General features: G+C 45.1%; 1 protein-coding gene across 9 annotated transcripts in view; it reads right to left on the bottom strand.

Moving 5' to 3' along the window:
- plekha6 (pleckstrin homology domain containing, family A member 6) overlaps positions 1-26,238 on the bottom strand; it is a 345,819-nt gene that overhangs the window by 135,109 nt on the left and 184,472 nt on the right. The window contains exon 1 of one of the 9 annotated variants that reach the window (XM_060845339.1): positions 10,936-11,060. The exons of the other annotated variants lie outside the window; for them this stretch is intronic. The gene's annotated coding sequence lies outside the window, so the exon portion shown is untranslated. Of the gene's footprint in view, positions 1-10,935; positions 11,061-26,238 lie in introns of those variants that run through there. 9 annotated transcript variants of the gene reach the window in all.

Below are 26,238 nucleotides of genomic sequence, written 5' to 3'. Positions count from 1 at the left end.
ATTAGATGGGTCTTGAAGGGAGGATTGCTGGCAGCATTTTACCTGCAACCACAAACTGCCAATGGATCAACAGCTCAATATGACAGGATCAAACAATAAAAAAATCTGGAACACAATTGTTGCACAGGTAGAGGAATCAGATTCCATCGGAACTTTCAAAATTAAATTAGACCTGTAGTGGAAGAGAATTAGTTTGCACGATTCTGGGGGAAAAGATGGCATGAGCTGAGGGGAAAGTGGGTTAAATTAGGTGACTCAAAGAGCGCAGAGGATGAATTGAGGTGGCCTCCTTCTGTGCTTTGTAATACTGTGGGTCTAACAGGGAGGGTAGAGAAGATTGACTTGAATGGTACCAGGGATCAGGAACTCAGGAATATTAGGGAAGATGGCATGATTCTGGGACAGGATACACCAATGTTTAATAGGTCTATGGATTCTTGGAAATGCCCTGTTGCGGCCTGCGTAGAACCAACTATAGATCGTTCTGCTATAATGCAGGTTTCGTGAACACACATTCTCTATAACGCAATTGACGAATTGGGGACACTGTTTCTAAAGCACAAACTTTTAAAGCATATATTGGTTATAAAGTGATTTCGGCCCCATTAGTTTAAAACGTGCCACTATTATGCATTTATCTAATACCATGGGACTGCACTAGAATGGAACTACTGCGAGATAGCAGAACTACCTGCACCAGCAAACTCACTTCTGTAATAAGTTCCTGAGGCCACCCAAACACTGTCTTTTATTGTCCCCCAGACAAAACAGATTTAGATTCATAGAGTCATAAAGATGTACAGCATGGAAACAGATCCTTCAGTCCAACTTGTCCATGCCAACCAGATATCCTAACCTAATTGAATCCCATTTGCCAGTACTTGGCCCATATCCCATTAAACCCTTTCTATTCATATACCCATCCAGATACCTTTTAAATGTTGCAATTGTACCAGCCTCCACCATTACCTTGACTGCTCATTCCAAACACGCACCACCCTCTGCGTGAAAAAGTTGCCCCTTAGGTCCCTTTTACTTCCCCTCTCACCCTAAACCTATTCCTTCTAGTTCTGGACACCCCCCACCTCAGGGAAAAGACTTTGTGTATTTACCCTATCCATGCTCCTCATTATTTTATAAACCTCTATAGGTCACCCCTCAGCCTCCAACGCTCCAGGGAAAACAACCACAGCCTGTTCAGCCTCTCCCTATAGCTCAAACCCTCCAACCCTGGCAATATCCTTGTAAATCTTTTCTGAACCCTTTCAAGTTTCACAACACCTTTCGGACAAGAGGAAGACCAGAACTGCATGCAATATTCCAATAGTGGCCTAACCAATGTCCTGTACAGTGCAACATGACCTCCCAACTCCTGTAGTCAATGCTCTGACCAATACAGGAAAGCACACCAAAAGCCTTCTACACTATTCTATCTACCTGCTACTCTATTTTCACAGAAGTGTGAGCTTTGTTTTGTTTCCTGCACCTATCTGGCCAAACATCTAAGAGATGGGTGAAATGCAAGCAAGCAAAGCTCCTGTAATAAAGCTAGTGTCTAGTGTCCGGCACTGTCAGGTAGCACAGCACACACAGCCTGCAGAAATTAAGCTTAAACTTACAAAGCATTTTCAGTGTGTCCTTTCCCAACGCTGGAGATATGGTGCTACTTTGTGCCACATCAGGGACATCAGCACTAAAGCCTCAGCATGCCCCAGTGCAGGACTGAGGGAGTGCTGCACAGTCTTCCAACAAGATGTCAAAGCTAGACTCCATCTACACTCTTGGGTGTACAGAGATGATCACGTGGCACAATTTTGATGACAAACATGAGGATTAACCTTAGAATCCTGACAAATGTTTATTCCCTCAATCAAAATTATATTGAAAAAATAACCGCTCGTTATCAGAATCGGGGGAGTTCCTGTCCATGAATAGGTTTTCAAAATGCCAGCACAAACACATTGGGTCAGAAGACCTGAATCCGACTGTCAGAATATGTCACACCAGTTACACAGCACAAAAGGCAGACCATTCGGCCAAATCAGTCAATGTTGGTGTTTATGTTCCCTCTTTCCACATCCAATTCAGCCTTGCAACCTGACATTCCCCTTTCCCCTGTATGTTTCCCAACATCCTGTCTCTTGTAAATGCTGAAAAATGTGTTGCTGGAAAAGCACAGCAGGTCAGGTAGCATCCAAGGAGCAGGAGAATTGATGTTTCGGGCATAAGCCCTTCTTCAGCAATGAAGAAGGGCTTATGCCCGAAATGTTGATTCTCCTGCTCCTTGGATGCTGCCTGACCTGCTGTGCTTTTCCAGCAACACATTTTTCAGCTCTGATCTCCAGCATCTGCAGTCCTCACTTTCTCTTGTAAATGCTGCCTGAATGGATCTCCACTGCTCACTCCCAAGTGAGTTCCACATTCTCAGTCCTCTCTGTGTGAAGACATTTATTCTGAATTCCCCATTGGGTTTCTCAGTGATTGAATTATATTGATAGCCTCTTGGATACTTATTTGAAAATGTCTCATCTAAATTTTCCCCAAAATGGGCATTTCATTAAAAGTGACCAACACATATTTAAAATACGTGGACGTAACATCGCACGGGATATGGCCAGCATGGTTAGCACTGCTGCTGCACAGTACTAAGGACCTTGGTTTGATTCCACCCTTGGGCACCTGTTTGTGTGGGTTTCCTCTGGGTACTCTGGTTTCCTCCCACAGTCCAAAAGGTGTGCAGGTTAGGTTGCCTGGCCATGCTAAATTGCCCCATAACTTCCAGAGATATGCAGGCTAGATGGATTAGCCATGGGAAATGCAGGGATGGGGTAGGGGCTGGGCCTGGGTGGGATGCTTTTCAGAGGATTGGTGTGGCTGAGTGACCAGTCTTCACACTGTAGGGATTTTATGAGTAATAGTATTGTGCTCACTGGTATAATTTGTAAGGGTTTGAAAGCGTTAATGTCGAGGACAGTGTGAGTAGTACTGCCCATTGTGACGATGAGCATGATCACATGGTAGAGAGACTGGCGAGGAAAGCAGGATGGCTTTAGCAAAATTACACCTAGTTCTGTATGAGACTACTTAATGTATAATAACCTGGTTAATGTTTAAACATACCAAAGCATGGAAATCTCTCCTAAACTAGTCTAATCAAACATGCTACAACTGTGAATCAGTGGATAGGTTGTTTCCCAACATTAGGAGCAGTATGAAGCAAAGAGAAATGTTTGCATTAAAAATCAGTTAGTTTCTGCGTTGCTGATGCATGTATATTTATAAGTTACTGTTCAGTGCAGACTGAAGGACTGGGAAATACAAAACTGAGATAGGCCAGTACCTCCACATGCAGATGGACTAATTAGAGCGTTACAGGTTTATACAATTAGATCCTATTATAAAAGGTGAATGGAGAAATGTATCATGAGAAGAGCTCAACACAAGAGTGCAACAAATAATTAGAAGGATATGGGCCAAGTGCAGGGAAATGGGGTTAGCGTGGATGGGCATTTTGGTCGGCATGGACCAGTTTGGGCCAAAGGGCCTGACTCCATGCTGTAGAACACAGTCGGGTGGCACGGTGGCACAGTGGTTAGCACTGCTGCCTCACAGCGCCTGTAGACCCGGGTTCAATTCCCGACTCCGGCGACTGACTGTGTGGAGTTTGCACGTTCTCCCCGTGTCTGCGTGGGTTTCCTCCGGGTGCTCCGGTTTCCTCCCACAGTCACAAAGATGTGCGGGTCAGGTGAATTGGCCAAGCTAAATTGCCCGTAGTGTTAGGTAAGGGGTAAATGTAGGGGTATGGGTGGGTTGCGCTTCGGTGGGTCGGTGTGGACTTGTTGGGCCGAAGGGCCTGTTTCCACACTGTAAGTCTAATCTAAACTCTATGACCTGATGGCAGGAAGTAAGTTTGGATTGATGGGAAGTGAATGCTGGGATAGTATTTAAAACATAGTCTCCCCCTACAGTCAAACCAGAATGTGAGGAAATACTCACACCCAGACAGATACTTTGTCAAATAATGTACGTGTAAACAAACATAGTATTTTGATTACTTCAGTCTCCAATAAAAATACAGAGAATGTATATTGATATTACAAATGAACAGGAATCCATGACTCACATCAAGTTCATTAATTGTTACAACAGTTCGGATTTTCAATAATTGCCTTAGAATGGAATGCAGCCACTCTCAGTGATTCAGCTTTAGTTTCAGGACAGCTCCACCTTGTTTTGAAGTGTTACTATCCATTCAGCCTGTAATGAGGTCAGCCAGGTAGACCTCATAGAGTAGAGTTCCCTGACTGGGGCTGTTGACCTGGTCCAATCAGATAATAAACAGAAGTTTCAGAGGTTCGATTCACTCTGAGAGCTGGCTCCCAGGGAGCTGGATCAGTGTCAAGGGCTCTCTGTGTAAATAAAGGGTGAGTTGGTGATGGGATACTGGCCTCTGTGGAGTTATTTCAAGGTCATTGCTTGCATCTAAAAAAAGGGCCATTGGAAGGGCCGTACAACAATCTTCAAATTAAAATGATGTACCTGGGACTAAAGAGATGTGGGGATGCAAAGTCAAGAGATAAATTAAATTGACTGAATTCAGCTCACGACAACTGTCTGGCTTTGCATAACTGATACAAAATGCACGCGGATATGGGTTCAATTCCCAAGTTAAGCTAGATGGTGAAATTTGAACTCAATCAAAGCTGTTCTGAAACTCTTCTCTAGTAGCAACCAACCATTGCTGATTATTTGTTTGAAAAAAAAATCTATCGTGACCTTACCTGGTCTGACCTACATGTGATTCCATACCCACAGCAATGGGATTGATTCATAACAGCCCTCTGGAGTGATCTTTCTTTTTCAGGAACAAGAGGGCAGAGATGTACAGTGCAAGGATGAAGTGAGGAGAAATACGTAACAGTAAATCAGGCCATGGAATGCAGAGCCTGGACAGGAGATGGAGGCAGGGTCAATGAGGCATTCAAGATAGCAATGGTCAATGATTTAGATAAAATGATGAGTGGGGAGAAAGCAGGCACTGTGTAACAGTGCTCACTTACTGAGCCAGCGTAAATACGATTGGCTGAATGGTCTCTTTCTGCACCTTAACCCTTCTGGGATTCTGTGATAGAAACACAGGACACATACCAGTTCCAAGAAGGATCACCGGGCCCGAAATGTTAACTCTGATTTCTCTCCACAGATGCTGCCAGACCTGCACAGCTTTTCCAACAACTTCTGTTTTTGTTCCTAATTTACAGCATCGCAGCTATTTCAGTTTTTACATACCTAAATACCTGTCAAACTGCCATGACTGCAAGGAAACAATTCACTCCCATTTGTCTTATCTTGGTGTGCAAAGGAGCTTATATTTACTTTTTACCAGTCTTTCAGGAAGTTCAAAAGGAATTTGGACCGATGAATTTCACATACAGAGACCAGGACATCCGTGAACTGCACTGTAGTGCACGTGGTAGGCTGTTTGCCCAGTGCCCACATAATCAATCTCCTCATGGTACATGGAGTTGGCAGATTCTGGTGATCGTTTGAAACCCCAAACAATGATCCAGGGAAACTTCCCCACAATGACTGCTTTGTCATTTGGCCTGAATTGTGGATTTGTGTTAATATTCTGCAGGAAGATGTACTTTCCAACAAACAAAAGCTTCAGGTCCTCAGACAACGCTGTTACTTTAACTGCTGCCATCAGTATGAGCACCAATCACTCAAATCTTGGTGCTGCTCCAGTCAGAGGTTTCAAAACCTACCTCTTTTCTTTCTCAGATGTACTTTAGGAAGATGTTGGAAGAAAATTACACATTGGAAATACTCCAAAAAGAAAAGTCACAGTCTCACCACTGCAATGCCATCATTTTGGAGCTAATTTGCACAAAGTAAGTGCATTAACAATGTTGTGGATTTTTACTTTTAGCGGACTATTTGAACCAGGTGAGGCAATACTTGTGTTAGCTCCTGTAGCATAAGAACTAGAGGCAGGCGTCATAGCGCTGAAGGATACAACAGACATTGATTACAAGTCATGGTATATAAATATATTACAACCACAGTATTTCAGTATCTGGGCTAATACTAAATTACTTCAGATACACTTCCATCAGCATGTCATGCTTCAAATGGCCCCAACTAAAATGGAGTCTGAGACCTTTACACTATGAGGTCATGTACAATGATATTGTATAATATCATAAGTGTGTCTCTTAAGGTTAAACTGCATACTAGCTGCAAGATATAACACAACAGCAAGCTGCCATGAACAGTACCGTGATAATTAGAACATCATTTCATTGAGTTATGTCAAGGATAACTATTGCCCTGAATACCAAAGTTTTTCAAATACTGCCAAGGAGTCTTTTACAAGTATAGAGGTTGAAAGGGTCTACTTTAACACTTCATCTGAAAGGTAGCATCTCAGACAGTGCAGCACTCCCTCAGCAATGTACTGCAAAGCCAGATTAGATATAGGCTCAAATGTTTACAGGGGGAACCCACAACGTTCTAACCAAACGTTCTGCCAACTAAGCTGCAACTGGCACTTTACATCCTAAGTGACACAGCAGATCATTCTGATCAATCTGTTCAGAGATGTCATTACAGACCTCAGGAGCAGGTGGCACATGAACCTGAGTGTCCTGGTTCAGAGACAGGGACACCACCGCTACTACAGCACAAGCACCCTCTAAGTGGCATATCACTTAACCTTTCGTCATCAGCTTCATCTGATCTTGTTGCCGTTTCTCAGAATTAGCAAGACTGTAAGCCTCAGCTTTTCAACCGAACATTTCAAAACTACACATAGCTTTTTATAATTCTATCAGGAATTACAATGGAAAATTTCCTGTGTCCCTCTGCCAAACCCCAGAGGCGAAATGAACTAAAATTATTAATTGGGACTTACCCCACATCATTAAATGTAAATGGTTGAGAGGTGAATGGTATCAGTACTGGGTCCATTGTTTGCCTGCCTCTCACTTGCTATAGTTTTATCACAGTCAAAAAGTGTGGTGCTGGAAAAACACAGCGGGTCAGGCAGCATCCGAAGAGCAGGAGAGTCAACATTTCAGGCTCATCCCCACCCCCCTAATTATCTCTCAGCCCTCTTCCCCCTCCCCACATTCCTGATGAAGGGCTTATGCCCAAAACGTCGATTCTCCTGCTCCTCAGATGCTGCCTGACCTGCTGTGCTTTTCCAGCGCCCCCAGACATTTCGACTCTGACTCTCCAGCATCTGCAGTCCTCACTTTCTCCTAGTTTTATCAGATAGTTGCATGGCTACACTATGACAACAGGGAGCAACCCCAATTCAATCAGTGATTGCTGGAGTCCTTTACAGTTCAGTTAAGAAATCCAGGTAGCTCTGCCAAAGTGTACTTTTACAAGCATCCTGTAGTCATGGATGGTAACAGCACAGCGTCCCATCATACGACTGACCAGCAATCTCTCTTGCTCTTGTCCTCTGCCATTGGATGTATTCACAGTTAATACACAACCTAAGTTGAACACACCTTTCAGCCCTCAGGCACCAGGTCTGGACGCAAACTCAGCACTTACAGTTCCAACTCAATGCACCAGAAGGTCTCCTCTGTCGATGAATAGTGCCAACAAACTATGTGAAGCTGCATTTTTACAGCACAGCATGTGAAATATAAAGCAATCTCTGGAATGAATTATACATTCCAAAAGACAACAGTGAGGCGGGGTTTTGGGATTGTGGAGCAACCTTATGATGACAGAACATAGAAAAATACAGCACAGAACAGGCCCTTTGGCCCACGATGTTGTGCTGAGGTTTCATCCTAATCTAAAATATAGTAACTTAAACTACGCACCCTTCAACTCACTGCTATCCATGTGCATGTCCAGCAGACGCTTAAATGTCCCCAATGACTCTGCTTCCACCACCTCAACTGGCAACGCATTCCATGCATTCATAACTCTCTGTGTAAAGAACCTACCTCTGACATTTCCTTTATATCTTCCTCCTAATATCTTCAAACTATGACTCCTCATACCAGTCTATCCTGCCCTGGGGAAAACACTCTGGCTATTGACTCTATCTATTCTTCTCATTATTTTGTACACCTCGATCAGGTCTCCTCTCTTCCTCCTTCTCTCCAGAGAGAAAAGTCTGAGCTTATTCAACCTTTCTTCATAAGGCAAGCCCTCCAGTCCAGGCAGCATCCTGGCAAACCTTCTTTGCACCCTCTCCAAAGCCTCTGTATTTTTCCCATAGTAGGGTGACCAGATGTCCATGATGTCATGAAGTTACTTCCAACATGGCATAAGAAGCATGATGTATAAGAATTTAACTGGATTTGAAAAGGGAAGCACATGCAAGTAACATTGTAACAACAAGCACAGAACCTAGTCAATCTCAGATGACCACGTATGGTTGTATATAGGGAGTAGGCTTCAATGGAGGTCTACACCTGAAGTCAGTTCTTGACTTTGCCTTCTCCTTGACCAGTCTGTCTTGGACTCAGACTCTCACGTGTGATCAGAAAACTACCTTCATCCCTGCCACATACAGCCTCATTTAGCTGTGGCTCAGGTGGTAGTGCTCTTGGCTCTGGGTTACTTTTTGGCTCTGGTCATACCCACTCTGAAAAGTGAGCACAAAAATCTTCGTTGCCATTCTCCAGCTGTACTGAGGGAGTCGGAGGTGGGGTCTTATTGACCAGTGCCCCTATCTAGGTGCCCAGGTGGAACATAAAAGTTTCAGTTGCACCAGAGGAAGCAAGGGAGTTCTCCCCAGGATCCATACAAAGAATAAAAGTTGGCCATTCAGCCCTCTGTGTCTGCTCCATCACTCAATTAGATCATGGCCAACCTGATTTTAACCTCAACTGTATATTCCTGCATGTCCCAATAATCTTTCATCCCCATGGTCATCAAGAACGTACCTACCTCTGCCTTAAAAACATTAAAAAGTTTTGCATCTGTTGCCTTTTTGCGAAAGGGAATTCTGAAAAATACTCACAGCTGTTGGGAGAGACAAAAACAAAATTCCTGGCCAATATTTATCCCTCAACCAGTTTCTCAAAAATAAAACAGATTATCTGGTCCTCATCGCCTGTGGGAGCTCGCTATGCACAAACTGGGAGCTACAGTTACCCAAATCACAACAGTGACTGCTTCAGAAACCGCTTCATTGGCTGTAAAGTGATCCAAAATGTCTGTTGTGGAGATAGGTGCTATATAAAATCAAATCTTTCAGTTTTTATTCCCCAAGTCCAAACATGGACCAACATCAATACTGAAACTTGAGTCAAACAGTTTGCATTCCTTGGCCCCACACAAACAAAACTATACTTTGTCATCCACAATCTATTAGTTCTCATTGACACTTTTAGTTTAGTCGATAATGGAACAAAAATTCATGTTCTCAATCAGGCAACTGAGTTTATTTTAAATGCATCAGTAATAAAAAGAAATGGGTATTTTTCACTTCAGTGAATCAAGCAGAAGACTGGTAATTTGCTAATTTGTTTTTCAGTTCAGAGGGTGATGGACATCAGTAACGTTAAGTAAATGTTTTCCAGCTTTCTGCACTCAGTCAGCAGAAAGCACTCCCAACTAGCGTGCCGTTAAAACACTCCATTCCACACTGTTCTGCTTCAGAACATCAAAGCTTTACTACACCAGTGCAAGATCAGCCATACTTTTTCCAGTTCAGGAACAACAGAGCACAGCCCCCGTTTACTCTTAAGGCTGGCCAGACATGTTTCATTTAAGATCTGAGCTGTTGGCACGGATAGTCATTTCTATCCCATCTGGTTGTTATTCAGATCCCAGCGATGAAATACTGATCTGTTAACCCACTGTGCTGCCCTCTGGCCGATACCATTCCTGACCCACTGAGCCCCTATAGTGTGAAGCAGGCCATTCAACCCATCAACACCATACCTCCGAAAAGCATCCCAACCTAACCCACTCCATCCCTGCATTTCCCATGGTTAATCCACCTAGCCTGTACATCCCTGGACACTAAGGACAATTTCCTGTGGCCAATCCACTTAATCTGCACACTTTTGGACTGTAGGAGGAAACCAGAGCACCCAGAAGGAAATCCATGGGGAGAACGTACAAACTCCACACAGTCACCCTAGGTTGAAATTGAATCTGGGTCCTTAGTGCTGTGAGGCAACAGCCACAGTGCCTCCCATTTCTGCAATCAACAATTTAGATAGGGACACCTTAGATCTCAGATATAATCATAGAATCATTTGGACAGAAGAGGCCCTTTGGCCCATCAAGTCTGTTCTGTCACAATGACACTAAACCTACATTAGGCACACTTTCTAACACTTGAATGTTATGACTCTTCAAGTCTTCATTCAAATAAGGCTGTGAGGTTACCTGTCTTAACAATCCTCTCCTGAGATCCCTTCTAAACCTGTCTCTCACTTTCAAAGTAGTGTTTGAATGACAAGAGCCAGAAACCTAACGCATTGCCACTTGGTGCAATCAGATCACAGTTACACAAGAGTAGGTTGCTCAGAGTAGAACCATCAAGGAGAAAGTGAGGACTGCAGATGCTGGAGATCAGAGCTGAAAATGTGTTGCTGGAAAAGCGCAGCAGGTCAGGCAGCATCCAAGGAACAGGAGATTCGACGTTTCGGGCATAAGCCCTTCTTCAGGAAGAAGGGCTTATGCCCGAAACGTCGAATCTCCTGTTCCTTGGATGCTGCCTGACCTGCTGCGCTTTTCCAGCAACACATTTTCAGCAGAGTAGAACCATGCCAGCTGAAAGTGCTGTAGGTCCTCCCACACTAAACTTTCAAAAGTTCAAGTAATTCATAATCAGCTTTAAAACAGTTTCAGCCAGGTGCTAATTGAAGCTGACAGGCTGTGCTACAGAGATCTGAATACACCTGGTATTCACACATGTATTAAAGTAAAACAGGCTTCACTGACCTAATGTGCAGCTCCAGGTCGCCCTGCAATCAGCAGCTTCCAACACGACCTATCTTTCATCAATCGACACTTGTCAAAATCCGCAAACGCGTTTCTTTCTAAAATCCCACCTCGCATACAGACTACACACACACACACACACACACACACCGGGCTCCAAGCCAACTGCTCTCTTTCACACACCCCTCTACCTGCCATTCTGAGCACGCTCTGTTACAGTGAGCCAATTATTAGCAAGTTTAGAGCTTGCTGCTGCTGCTGATTAACTCTTTGCGTACTGCTTCGAGGAATTTGCTTCAGTAAACATTTCACAAGGACCCCACCTCATCTTCACCAGCTCACAGGAGACTTAGACTTTGTCAGGTTGGTCACAACGGAACGCAAGCCCCTGATGGAGAAGCTAGACTGGATGTTTTACGCAGTCTAATTGTTTCACGGTTACATTTTAACAAGGAAAGCTGTTTTGAAAATCAGAATTCAAATTGCTATAGGATTTGAACCTAACTTTTGTGTATTATTCTTGTATGTGTTGTGAGCTTTGTTGGCAAGGCTTGTATTTGTTGCTGTTGAACTAATGGGGTAATTTCCAAGTCGATCAAATTATAGAATCCCTGCAGTGTGGACGCAGGCCATGTTGCTGGGTATGGAAGGTTTGAGTTATAAAGGAAGGCTGGACAGGCTGGGACTTTTATCACTGGAGTGTCGGAGGTTGAGAGGTGACCTTACAGAAGACCACAAAATGATGAGGGGTATAGATAGAGTTGATGATTGTTGTCTTTTCCTGAGGTTGGGGATTTTCAAGACTAGGAGGCACATTTTTAAGGTGAGAGGAGAAAGATTTAAGAGACATAATAAGCAAGTTTTTTCGGAGGGAGCTTTGCACGTGGTATGAACAACCTGAGGAAGTGGTGGCTGTGGGTATAATTACAAAGTTTAAAAGACATTTGGATGGATACATGAATAGGAAAAGCTTGGAGGGGATGTGGGCCAGGAGCAGGCAGGACTAGTTTAGTTTGGGATAGACTAAAGGGCCTTTTTCTAAGTTCACACCAACCCTTCAAAGAGCATCCTACCAAGACCCACCCCCCCCAATAACCCCACAGCCAATCCACCCTAACTTTTGGACTGTGGGAGGAAACCAGAGCGCCCAGAGGAAGCCCATTCAGACACAGCAAGAATGTGCAATCTCCACACAGTCGCCCGAGGCAGGAATCAAACCCGGGTCCCTGGCGCTATGAGGCAGCAGTGCTAACCACTGAGCCACCATTCCTGTCTGGAGTGACATGTAGGCCAGATCAAGGAAAGTTGGGAGAAGTCCTTCCCTAAATCAGAATGTGAAGCAGATGTGTTTCTAGGGCAATCAAGTGTTACGAGGAGATGACAGATGAATGTTGTTGAGAAACATATCAGCCAAGATCAAATGGCTGTGGAGACCCAAAGGGCTAAATTGCCTATGTCTGTTCTTAGATCTTTGATCTTATTGTTTTATGGATTAGCCCAAGCCAGCTGGATTAAAAGTCAATTTGACTATCACATCCATAATCTAACATAGATTTATGTAATAGAAATATATAAAATATATCCACAGATGCAAGTGTGGATATCCAATGACACTTCAACATTCACATATCAGTTTTCAACCCATACGCTAAACCTATAAAACATATAAAATTCTAACAAGACTAGACAATGAAAATGCAGGAGGATGTTCCTGATGAGCAGAGAATGCAAAACCAGGGGTCAGAGTCAAAGGATTTTGGGTAGGCCATTTAAGACTGAGATGAAGAGAAATTTCTTCACCCAGAGATTAGGGAGTCTGTAGAATTCTTTGCCACGGTAAGCAGCTGGGGCTAAAACATTGAATGTTCTCAAGAAGGAGGTAGACATAGTTCTTGGAACGAAAGAGATCAAAGGAAATGGAGAGAAAGTGAAAACAGGGGCCTGAGTTGGAGGATCATCCATGATCGTATTGAATGGAGGAGTGGACCCAAAGGCCAAATGGCCTCCTCCTGCTCCTATCTTATATGTTTCGATGTTACAAGGGTGTCAAACTTGTGGATGTCAACTGTCTAATTTGAAATCTTTTAAGATTCTTTCATTGAATGTGGATTTGATGCCTAACTGTTTTTGAACTGAGTGGTTTGCTCATCCAATTCAGAAGGCTATTATGCGTCAACCACATTGCTGTGCGTTTAGAGTCACATGTAGGCCAGACTAGGCAAGGATGGGAGATTTCCCTCCCTAAAAGACATTAGTGTACCAAATACTTTTGTATAAGTACAGTGAATAATAAGAGTAGTTTTTCAATTCCACCGTTAGAGCAATGGGACATGAGCCTGCATATCCTCAGAGCATTGAACGGTCAAGTGACAATAACACTACACACCATCTCCTCCACTTAGAGCCCAGAGTAAGGTGATAACTGTGAGAGGAGTCCATTCCAAATCTCAAGAGGTACATTCAGAATAGTGACTTCAAAAATACATAGCTGTGAATGAATTAAAGAAGGAGCATGTACAGAAAAAGCTAAATGTTTTGACAGTCAGAAAGGCTATGGTTGCGCTCAATGGTGACATGCCCCATTACATCCTCTGTATCTAAGCACACACATAACCACTTGTTCATAATCCATCCAGAAACAGTGAGCACTTTCTGGAGCAAACATGGTGACTGATTTATCTTTATTACATTTGAACTGGACACCTTTCTCAATTGTGCAGTCAAAACCAATGATTTCTATTCATGAACCACACACTGATGAATGCACAGTACATAAGGGAATGAAATTTCCCTGCAGGTGAAACAAGATGGCAACTGTTTTATTACGAAACATAACCTTGTTATCAATATTATGTAATCAGATTACAAAATGTTCATAAACATTAAGGGGTCATCAAGGGCTTCTGTTCCATTGGCTTGGCAAGGAGTCAACACACACACACACATCAGACAGAGACATTAGATGCACACAGTCAGACACACAAATAACAAAAACACACACTCACATATCCATAAACACCATAATTCACACACATCAGACACACGTACACTCCATAGATACATACAAACACACCCATACACACAGACACACCCACACATAGTAGATGCCACACGCATTACACAAGACTTTGGCACATCACACATTAAGACACACAGGTTTATGCACACCACACTCCCAGACACGCTCATACACACTTTGCAAGCAGACACACATCCACACACAGACTCACACACACACAGACACACAGCCACCCATACACAGATATACAGACACCAACACACAACCATCCACACACACAGAGACACAGCCACCCACACACACAGCCACTCACACACACAGAAACACAGCCACCCACACACACAGCCACTCACACACACAGAGACACAGCCACCCACACACACAGCCACTCACACACATAGAGACACAGCCACCCACACACACAGCCACCACACACAGATACACAGCCACATACAGACACACAGCCATCCACACACACACAAACACACAGCCATCCACACACAGACACACAGCCACCCAGACACACACCCACACACACACAACCACCCACACACAGCCACACAGATACCCACACACAGAGCCACCCACACACAGACATACAACCATCCACACACAGCCACCCACACACAGACACCTACACACCGACACACAGATACCCACAAACAGAGCCACCCACACACAGACACACAGCCTTCCACACACAGCCACCCACACACAGACACACACACCGAAACATAGTCACCCACACACATAGACACCTACACACCGACACACAGCCATCCACACACAGACACACAGCCACCCACACACACAGAGACACACAGCCATCCACACACCGACACACAGACACCTACACACCGACACCCAGCCATCCACACACCGACACACAGCCACCCACACACACACACAGCCACCCACATACACACAGACACAGACACACACACCGACACACAGCCACCCACACACACAGACACCGACACACAGCCATCCAAACATTATCACACAGCCACCCACACACCAACACACAGCCACCTACACACTGACACACAGCCACCCACACACAGACACACACCAACACACAGCCACCCACACACACACAGACAGACACCTACACACTGACACACAGCCAGCCACACACCGACACACAGCCATCCGCACACACAGACACCTACACACCGACACACACACACAGCCATCTGCACACACAGCCACCCACACACCGACACACAGCCATCCACACACTGGCACACAGCCACCCACACGCACACAGCCACACATGCAGACACACAGCCAGCCACACACACACAGACATACAGCCACCCAGACACACACACACTGAAACACAGCCACCCCTACACACACACTGACATACAGCCATCCACATACAGACACACACAAACAGAACCAAGAGACAACTCTTTCTGATTCTCTTCATCATATTGAAAAATTAAGAAAGGTGCTGGTGATCTCTAAAGCAGTGAATAATCATCACTTAACATTTCTTCAGATAATAGAACAGAGTAAGAGTTACTTCACTGTCCAACTGTTGCTCTGTAATAAGCAGATGTCAGTAAGTCACCTTACAGAGTTGCTACTTACACAGTGGGATTAGAGAGCCTGTGTATAACTGGGTGACGCTCTGAGTCTATCAAAAACAAGGAATCACTGATCAGGATTCAGAATGACCCTTCAATTTAATTTTGAAGGAAGTAAGGTCCTTGATCAAACTCATTGTTTTAAGACAAAAACCTTCCAAAAACTATCCATCGGGAATGATGTTGTGCCCAGATTCTACTATTTCCGAATGCACTTCAGCTCTATTCAAAATAGGATCCATCATTTAAACGATATCTGGTTGATTCTGTACCATAATGCACTCAGGGTGTTTTATTGTTTCTCTCAATAAAAGGTTCCCATTCTTGTGGTTTGAGTCATATGACGCATTATTGCAGAATTAGCTCGATGCATTAATTCACAAGTTTGAGATTCAAGCTGTAGCTCAATATGCAGCAACCTCATTGTGGTACACGATTGTGGGGCAAGGTCTGACAACAGGGTACGGTGGCTCCATGGTTAGCACTGCTGCCTCCCAGCACCAGGGATAGGGTTCGATTCCAGCCTCGGGTGACTTTCTGGGTGGTGTTTGCACGTTCTCCCCATGTCTGAGCAGGTCTACTCTGGATGCTCTGGTTTATTTCCCCAGTCCAAGGATGGGCATATTAGATGGATTGGCCATGCTAAAATTACCTACAGTGTCCAAGGATGGGCTTGTTAGATGGATTTGCCATGCTTAAATTACCCACAGTGTCAAAGGATGGTCAGGCTAGATGGATTAGCCATGAGGAATGCAGGGTTACAGGAATAGGCTGGGGGAGGGAGGTGGTTGTTGGGGGTTGTGATGCCTTTCAGACAGTCACTGTAGATTGATGGGCTGAATGGCTTGCTTCCACACTTTAGGGATTCTATAATCACAGACTTGAACAAGAAATCACGACTGGCACTCCAGTGCAGCCCTGCGGGGGGGTTCAGCACAATCAGAAGTGCCATCTTTAGCAGGAGACCTTAAACCACATGCCCTCACACGTGGCTGTAAAGGGTCCTGGAACAACTCTTCCAAAGCTGAGCATAGCTTATAATCTGGCCAATACTCATCCATCAAGCAAGACCCCCGATGGTTACCATCACACTGTGGGATCTTGCTGTGTGCTAACTGTCAACTGTAGTTCCCCCCGACAATGGTAAACACACATAAAAAAAGACAAAGTACAGCAGATGCTGGCAATCCGAAACAAGCACAGAGAAAGCTGGAGAAACTCAGCAGGTCTGGCAGCATCTGTGGTGTGAGAAACAGAATAAGTGTCTCAAGACCAATTACTCTTTCGCATACGCTTCTAAAGAAGTCTTAACAGGCTCAAAACTTTGACTGTGTTTCTCTCTCTCCACAGATGCTGACAAACCTGCTGAGTTTTCCTGCTTTCTCAGTGTTGGTTGCACAGTGTAAAGACATGTTCAAGCAGTGTGAAACATTCTGAGCTGCTGTAAGGCGATATACAAATACAAATCTTGCTGATTATTTTTTGCAAGGTGCATCACAGTGTGGTTTGGTAACTGCTCTTCCCAAGATCACAAGAAATTACAAGAAAAGAGTTGTGAACACAGCCCAGTCCATCACGCAAACCAGCCTCCCATCTATTGACTCCATCTATATTTCCCACTGCCTTGGGACAGCAGGCAACATAATCAAAGACCCCTCCCAACCCAGTTATATTCTCTTCACAATCTTGCATTGGGCAGAAGATATAAAAATTTGAATACACGCACAGATTCAAGAACAGCTTCTTCCCTGCTGTTATCAGATTTTTGAACAGACCTTTCAAATGTTAATTCTGATCTCTCTCTCTCTCTCTCTCTCTCTCTCCCGCCCCCATCTCTCTCTCTCCCTCTCCCTCTCTCTCTCTCTCTCTCTCTCTCCCTCTATCTCTCTCTCCCTCTCTCTCTCCCTCTCTCTCTCTCTGTGGTTGCGACATTATATTCTGCTCTCTGTTCTGCTACCCTGATGCACTTATATAGCACGCAAAACAATACTTTTCACTGTAACTCGGCACATGTGACAACAGTAAATCAATCAGTGTGTGTGATTTATTGCAAAGAGGTTGTCTTGGGAGTGACTTCCAGATCATGGCGGGTGCACAGATGATTGCTTGGTCTTCTTGTAATCTCTGGTAAATGTGGATGGCATTAACCACCAAATCACATGGATTGAGAGCCAGTGATGCAATCTGTTAATGTCACTCAGCCACTCAGTGGCCTGGTTCTCTCCCTGTATAAGGTAACATCACCCAAAAGCACCACCTCAGTAAAAACTTCATTTTAGAAAATGCATCACTCTGTGCAGCAGAAACTAGGGCAAACATACGGTGGCAGAATGATTGACTCATCACTGTGTGTTTGCTTTCATTAACTGTTTACACAAAACATCCGTCTTCCTCAATAGAGACAGATACAAGGTCGCTGTACTTTTCAAATGGGTGGCACCGCTGCCTATTCAATGGCCACCTCCCCTGATAACCTACAGAATCGTACAGCATGGAAACAGACTCTTCCATCCAATTTGTCCATGCTGACCAGACATCCCAATCTGACCTAATCCCATTTGCCAGCATTTGGCCCAGATCTTTCTAAATCTTTCCTATTCCTGCACCCGCCCGGATGCTTTTAAAAATGTTGTAATTGCACCCACCTCCAACACTTCCTCTGGCAGCTCATTCCAAACATGCACCACTCTGTGTGAAAACACTACCCCTCAGGTCCTTTTTAAATATTTCCCCTCTTACCTTAAACCTATGCGCTCTAGTTTTGGACAACCCCACCCTGGAAAAAAGACTGTGGCTCTTCCCTGTATCCATGCCCCTCATAATTTTATAAATCTCTATAAGGTCACCTCTCAGGCTCCAACACTCTGGGGAAAAAAGCCCCAGCCTATTCAGCCTCTCCCTATAAGTTAAACGCTCCAGTCCCAGCAACATCTTTGACAATCTTTGTGACACCTTCTCAAGTTTAACAACATCCTTCTTATAGCAGGGAGACTAGAACTAGAACTGTATGCACAAGGTCCACCGCCATAGGATGTCACATGTGTCTGTCTTGTGAGATCCTTACACAGCCCCTGTAGCCTGTCTACAAGGGCTCTGTGACATCTATGGGCCAAACAGGTCTTGTCTGTGCTGTATGACTCACTGAACATTTTTACATACATTCTCCAAAGACCATTAGCTGCTCTTTATTATCCTTGTGCATGTCTTCGTCTATACTTGAAGTCAAGTCACCATAGTCCTACCAAGGCGGTGGCACAGTGGTTAGCACTGCTGCCTCACAGCGCCTGAAGACCCGGGTTCAATTCCCGACTCAGGCGACTGACTGTGTGGAGTTTGCACTTTCTCCCCGTGTCTGCGTGGGTTTCCTCCGGGTGCTCCGGTTTCCTCCCACAGTCCAAAGATGTGCGGGTCAGGTGAATTGGCCATGCTAAATTGCCCGTAGTGTTAGGTAAGGGGTAATGTAGGGGTATGGGTGGGTTTCGCTTCGGCGGGTCGGTGTGGACTTGTTGGGCCGAAGGGCCTGTTTCCACACTGTAAGTCTAATCTAATCAAACCATTGGACTACCGTCTCATTAGACAGAGATGACAGGTGGTGATTTAACCTGAGGGCCACCACATCTCAAGTGAGGGAAGAGAAGTTGAGGAGGAGATTCCTTTGTGGTAAACTCAGGCAGCGTAGGGGTTGAACCCATGCTGTCAGCGTCACATTGCTTCACAAACCAGCCATCCATCCAACTGAGCTAAACCCATCTCCATTGTCAAAGGGACCATCACTTCCACATAACTGGAATAGGCACTGTGGGTCAGAGGTCACCTTGACCGGCGTGTCAGAGGTCAATGTAACCTGTGGTTCAAGACAAGAATGGGTCAGAGTGCCCATACAGTGACCTCAGTTGGGATGTTCCAGGCCTTCTCAGGAAGGACTGGCAAGGGGTTTCAATTAAGCAGGAGATAAAAAATTCAGTTTTGCTGCAACAAGTTGAAAATTTCCTAGTCGGTTCAGGGAACCTTTCAGATAGACTGGGTTCCCCTCACCTCTTTTGCAGTCATTACCATGTGATGAATCTTCAGTCCACTGAAATTACATTCACGGGCACAATCTTGTTCAGACTGTACATGAAGTGTCTATGTAGTGGAGCTGACCTCCTCCTCAAAGCCCTTGGGAATACAAAGTTACTTCACTCCTGCACAATCCAAGACACAGTTCTTTGCACAAATGCTGACAGGTTTTGGGATGAACCCTCTCCTTGACGACCAACTCGGGACAATTCTCAGTCGTATGCAGTCTGACTTGTCAGTGTTAAACCTGACAGTATTACAGGGTGAACCATGATGGTCCAATAAGCCTAACCAAGCAAGACCTGACTAGGGCTGGAAAACGAGGCTGCACTCAAATGAGGGCTAAACACAGCGAGCCATCTTCTGTGGCTGTGTCCTTATCCCTTCCACGCCTTTGGCAAAACAGTATGTCATCTCGCGGTTGTGATGAAAGGTCAGTGAGCTGATGGTGCGTGAACTGTTGAGAGTTGTACTCCTCTTATTTTGAGAGTTTGGAACGTTGGCAGATGTGTGATGGACATTACCAGTGTAGTGCCAATTCTGCCACCTTGGTAACTGCAAAGGAGTGACAGATATTGATTGCACATGATGCACCTGACTTTTACCCTGACCGATTCCTGGGACAGCAGGACTGATGTAGGAAGAGCGACTAGAATGATTAGGATGATCTTCACTGGAGTTGAAAAGAATGAGGGGGTATCTCGTATAAACCTATAAAATTCTAACAAGACTAGACAGGGTAAAACCAGGAAGGATGACCAATGACTGAAGGTAGGTGTAGATGCAGGGCTCACAGTTCTAAAGATACTGGGTAAGCCATTTAGGACTGAGCTGTCTTCACCCAGAGAGTGGTGAGCCTGTGGAATTCTCTGCCACAGAAGGCAGTTAAGGCCAAAACATTGAATGTTTTCAAGAAGGAGTTAGATATAGTTCTTAGGACTAAAGAGATCAAAGAGCATGATCATGCTGAATGGCTCCTGTATTCTATATTTAATAGATAGCTCTGTGCGTTAGTATAGATGTATATCTGATGTATTGTTAGTAATACAAAATTGTACAGATCTATCATGATGCAGCTTGGCATGAGTTCAGAAATTATACTAAATGTAATAGGAGTTCTCAGAGAGACGTGATTTCATAAGTGTGTGCTATATGCAAGCTTAATTGTTATGTTTACCTATTTCAATAATAGGATATATAATCACATTATATAAATGTATACATATGTGTGCCATTAGCAACAAACCAGAGCAACGTTCTTTACTGTACTAATCTCCTATTATATGCTCCAACAGTTTAATCAGCAACTTTGCATAAATAGTAAGCCTCCAAAAATATTTTAAATCACTTTGGGAGCAATTCAAAACAAACTCTTTTTCATAATGTGCATCATCAATCTCTACAACAGCACACGCGAAACAGTCACAGTCGGCTTCGCCCCGTTCGAGGGTTGGCATTAAGACTGATTTCTGCTGTCTCAGTCCCGTTCCCAGAGAACAGGAATGCCCAGAGGAAATCAAAATGGCTCTCGATTTCATTCAGCCCACATCCAGATGCCACATGTGGAAGATGGGAACGTCATCAGCGTATCCTTTCTGTCAATTGTTTCCGCAATCTCTACAGAATTGAAATGACCCTGCTGTGGCTGCACAGAGGGGATGTGCAATCATAGAATGTCATGAAGAATCTCATTCAGTTACTCAACAGGGCCTGCCACAGTGAAGAAGAATCTTCCAAACACTTCACAACATTTGTAAATCCCAACAGATAAGATTCTTGTTAGGACTATTCATCCAACTGTTGGCATTCGGAACGTTCTTGTACACAAGCCTCAGAGATATAATATGAAAATGCAGCAAGCTATCATGAAAGCAAATGTTATGTTATGGATGAAATCTTGATGTTTTACAATACCATAGTATCCAACAGCAATCAACAGTGACCAGAAATTGATATGGATTTGGAATATACGTACTGAGGCAACAAGAGCAGCTCTGAGGCTCGGGACACTGCAGCAAGTAATTCGCCTCCTGACTCCCCAAAGCCTGTCCACCATCTACAAGGCACAAGTTAGGAGTGTGTTGGGAGACTCCCCACTTGCCTGTTTGGGTGCAGCTCCACTAACACTCAAAAAGCTCAACACCATCCAGGACAAAGCAGCCACTTGATTGACACCACATCCACAAACTTTCATTGCATCACTGACACTCAGTAGTGACAGGGTATATCATCTACAAACAAAATAAAAACTGAAAGAACTGCGGATGCTGTAACTCAGAAACAAAAACAGAAATTGCTGGAAAAGCTCAGCAAGTCTGAACGCATCTGTGGAGAGAAATCAGAGTTAATGTTTCGGGTCAAGAGACCCTTTCTCAGGACTACCATCCACAAGATGCCAAGGCTCTAACGATGGCACCTACCAGACTCATGAACACTTCCATTCAGAAAGGGAGGGGCAGCAGATAAATGGGAATACCACCTCCTGCAGTTCTTCTCAAGCCACTCACCATCCTGATTTGGAAAATATTGCTGTTCCTTCGATGCTGCTATGTCAAAGTCCTTTTACTCTGCTGCCTAACTGCATTAGGGGTATGCTTACACCAAATGTACAGCAATGGTTCAGACAGGCAGCTCACCACCACCTTCTCAAGGGCAACGAGGAGTGGACAATAACTCCTGGCCCAGTCAGCAACTCCCTCATCTCCTGAATGAATAAAAACCAAAATCTGACCTCGCTGAACTGAACATCCTGAATGGTTAAAACAGACAGTTGGGAGGCTGTGTAATACATCACACGTACAGATAGAGTTAATGAGAAGAAGCAGAAAACTTGACCTTTTTTTTAAAGCACTCCTTATGCTCACTGTCACTGAGGTCAATTGTTTCCCCCAATACCAGTTTTGCACGAGGCTATACATGGAACATGGGCCATTGATGGTGCAAAGCTCTGTCATTGGCCAGGCAACTCACGCACTGCAGAGAAAGAGCTTATGTAATTTACAACCTCTCCTCACATCTTCGGGTGATCTTAAAGTGCTTTATAACTCAGTTACTTTGGAAGCACAGTGACTGCTGATTGAGAAACAAATAAACAGTCAATTTACGTGGTAAAGAAGGTATACATCATGCTTGCTCTCATTGGTTGAAGTGGTGGATATAAAAGTTAGCAAGTTATGTTGCAGCTGTATAAAACTTTAGTTAGGGCACATTTAAAGTACTGTGTGCAGTTCTGGGCACTGCACGTTTTGGGAAGGATTGGAGGCTCGGCAGAGGGTGCAGAAGTGAATTCCCAGCATGTTGAATTGATTGGAGTATTAGCTATAAGGGGGGGCTGAACAAACTTGAATTGTTTTTGCCAGTGTCGGAGGCTGAGGGGTGACTTGATTGAAGTGTATAAAGTTATGAGTAACTTGGATTGGGTGGATAGATGGAGTCCTTTTCCCAAGATAGAAATGCCAAATATTAGGGGGCATAGGTTTAAGGTCAGAGGGAGAAAGTTTAATGGAGATGTGAGAGGCAAGTTTTTTTAAACACAGGTGGTAGGTACCTGGAATGCATTGTCAGGAGAAGGGATAGAAGTAGATATGATAGCAAATTTTAAGAGGCATTTAGGCAGACACATGAACAGGCAAGGACTAAAGGGCTATAGGTCAAATGCAGGTAGATGGGATTACTTTAGAAAGGCATCATGGTCAGCACAGACCTTGTGGCCTGAAGGGCCTGTTTGAGGGGAGGGAGTGTGTGTGTGTGTGTGTGTGTGTGTGTGTGTGTGTGTGTATGTGTGTGTGTGTGTGTGTGTGTGTGTGAGAGAGATGAGGGAGTGTGTGTGTGGGGGGGGGGGGGGGGGGGGAGTGTGTGTGTGTGTGTGTGAGAGAGAGAGATGAGGGAGTGTGTGGGGGGGGGTGGGGGAGTGTGTGTGTGTGTGTGGGTTGATGGAGTGTGTGTGTGTGGGGGGGTGAGGGAGTGTGTGTGTGTGTGTGTGTGTGTGTGTGGTGGGGGGTGAGGGAGTGTGTGTGTGTGTGTGTGTGTGGTGGGGGGGTGAGGGTGTGTGTGTGTGTGTGTGGTGGGGGGGTGAGGGAGTGTGTGTGTGTGTGTGGTGGGGGGGTGAGGGAGTGTGTGTGTGTGGTGGGGGGGTGAGGGAGTGTGTGTGTGTGTGTGTGTGTGGTGAGGGAGTGTGTGTGTGGTGGGGGGGTGAGGGAGTGTGTGTGTGGTGGGGGGGTGAGGGAGTGTGTGTGTGGTGGGGGGTGAGGGAGTGTGTGTGTGTGGTGGGTGGGGGGGTGAGTGAGTGTGTGTGTGTGTGTGTGTGTGGTGGGGGGGTGAGGGAGTGTGAGTGTGTGGTGGGGGGGTGAGGGAGTGTGTGTGTGTGTGTGTGTGTGGTGGGGGGGTGAGGGAGTGTGTGTGTGTGTGTGTGTGTGAGTGTGTGGTGGGAGGGTGAGGGAGAGTGTGTGTGTGTGTGGTGGGGGGGGTGAGGGAGTGTGTGTGTGTGTGGTGGGGGGGTGAGGGAGTGTGTGTGTGTGGTGGGGGGGAGTGTGTGTGTGTGTGTGGTGGGGGGGTGAGGGAGTGTGTGTGTGTGTGTGTGTGTGTGTGAGAGTGTGTGGTGGGAGGGTGAGGGAATGTGTGTGTGTGTGGTGGGGGGGTGAGGGAGTGTGTGTGTGTGTGGTGGGGGGGTGAGGGAGTGTGTGTGTGTGTGGTGGGGGGGGGAGTGTGTGTGTGTGTGTGTGGTGGGGGGGTGAGGGAGTGTGTGTGTGTGTGTGTGTGAGTGTGTGAGTGTGTGGTGTGAGGGTGAGGGTGTGTGTGTGTGTGTGTGTGTGTGTGGTGGGGGGGTGAGGGAGTGTGTGTGTGTGGGGGGGGGAAGTGTGTGTGTGTGTGTGTGTGTGTGGCGGGGGGGTGAGGGAGTGTGTGTGTGTGTGTGTGGTGGGGGGGGGGGGCGGAGTGTGTGTGTGTTCCTGTGCTGTAGTGTTCTGTTTCATGTGCTATGCACAGCAAGATCTTGATATCCTACAATGAGTAAAATCTTGACTAACACTTTTCCCTCAACCATTACCAACAAACAAATGCAATCATCTCACTGCCATTAGTGGGATCCTGCTGTGGAGAAGTTGTCTGCCCTTTTATTACAGGGGACAATATATGTTTAATTACGAGCCCAGGATTAGAGAGTGATAAACATCTTGGGGGCGGGTAAGGCTGGAAGAGGTTTCAGAGATAGGGAGGGGCAAAGTTACGAAGAGATATAGAAACCAAGGACGAGAATTTAAAATCACGATGTGGCTTTACTGAGAGGCAATAGAGGACAGTGAGCCACTGAGGAATAGAGTTTGCTGCATATCAAGAGGCAGCAAGGCTCTAGATGGTTTCAACTTCACATGGGGAATGAATGTGGGGCAGCAGCCAGGAGAAGGTGAGAGAAGTTAAGGGGAGGTGATGGCCTTGTGGTATTATCACTGGACTGTTAAACCAGAGCTGAAAATGTGTTGCTGGAAAAGCACAGCATGTCAGGCAGCATCCAAGGAGCAGGAGAATCAACGTTTCAGGCATGAGCCCTTCTTCAGGAATCTGAAGAAGAGACCCAGGTTAAACCAGAGACCCAGGTAATGTTCTGGGACCTGGGCTTGAATCCCACCGTGGCAGATGATGGAGTTTGAATTCAATAAAAATTATGACCATGAAACCATTGCCAATTGTTGGGGAAGAAACCCATTTGGTTCAATAGTGCCCCTTAGGGAAGGAAATTGCCATCCTTATCTGGTCTGGCTTACACATGACTCCAGATCCATATCAACGTGGTTGACTTTTAACTACCGTCCATGTAGTTAGGGATGGGCAAGAAATGCTGGGACACCCCTCATCCCATGAAGAATGTTTTAAAACTTGAAGCAAGAAGTACAAAGTCATTCACAAGGGTTTCTAGCAGCAGAGACAGGGCCAACGTCGGGTGATGTTACATTAGTGGGGGTACCTTGGGTAACCTTAGTGATTGTGATAAAAACCCAACAAATTCAAAGTTTATAGATAATCATCAGCAATCCATACAAACATCAAGGAATGAAATTAACTCAGAGACAAGTTATTTAATATTTAGAATCCCTTCAGGGCCCTTCGGCCCAACAAGTCCACACTGATGCTCCAAAGAGTATCTCATCCAAAACCCATTCCCCATTACTCTACATTTACCCCTGACTAATGCATCTAACCTACATACCCGCAACCATTATGGACAATTTAGCATGGCTAGTTCACCTAACCTGCACATCTTTGGATTATGAGAGGAAACTAGAGCACCTGGAGGAAACCCACACAGACACGGGGAAAACGTGCAAACTCCACACAGGCAGTCGCCCGAGGCTGGAATCGAACCTGGGTCCCTGGCACTGTGAGGCAGCATTGCCAACCACTGAGCTACCATTATCTGCACCAGGCAAGAATTTTAATGACTGGACAAGGTATGAATTACAATCAGCCACGTAGGCTACCCATCACAAATCAACAAGATTAATTGTAGAGAAAAGGTTCATTCTATGTTTCCATTATTTACACACAAAGGCCAAATGGTCATCTCCTCTTAATGTACCACTTATAATAATGGGATCACACAGTTAATCTGCTCTGTATGATTATATCTTGATATAA

Source organism: Hemiscyllium ocellatum, chromosome 26 (assembly GCF_020745735.1).
Source record: "Hemiscyllium ocellatum isolate sHemOce1 chromosome 26, sHemOce1.pat.X.cur, whole genome shotgun sequence".
Taxonomy (NCBI): domain Eukaryota; kingdom Metazoa; phylum Chordata; class Chondrichthyes; order Orectolobiformes; family Hemiscylliidae; genus Hemiscyllium; species Hemiscyllium ocellatum.
The sequence above is the reverse complement of the archived record's forward strand: the minus strand, read 5'-3'. Positions and strand labels throughout refer to the sequence as shown.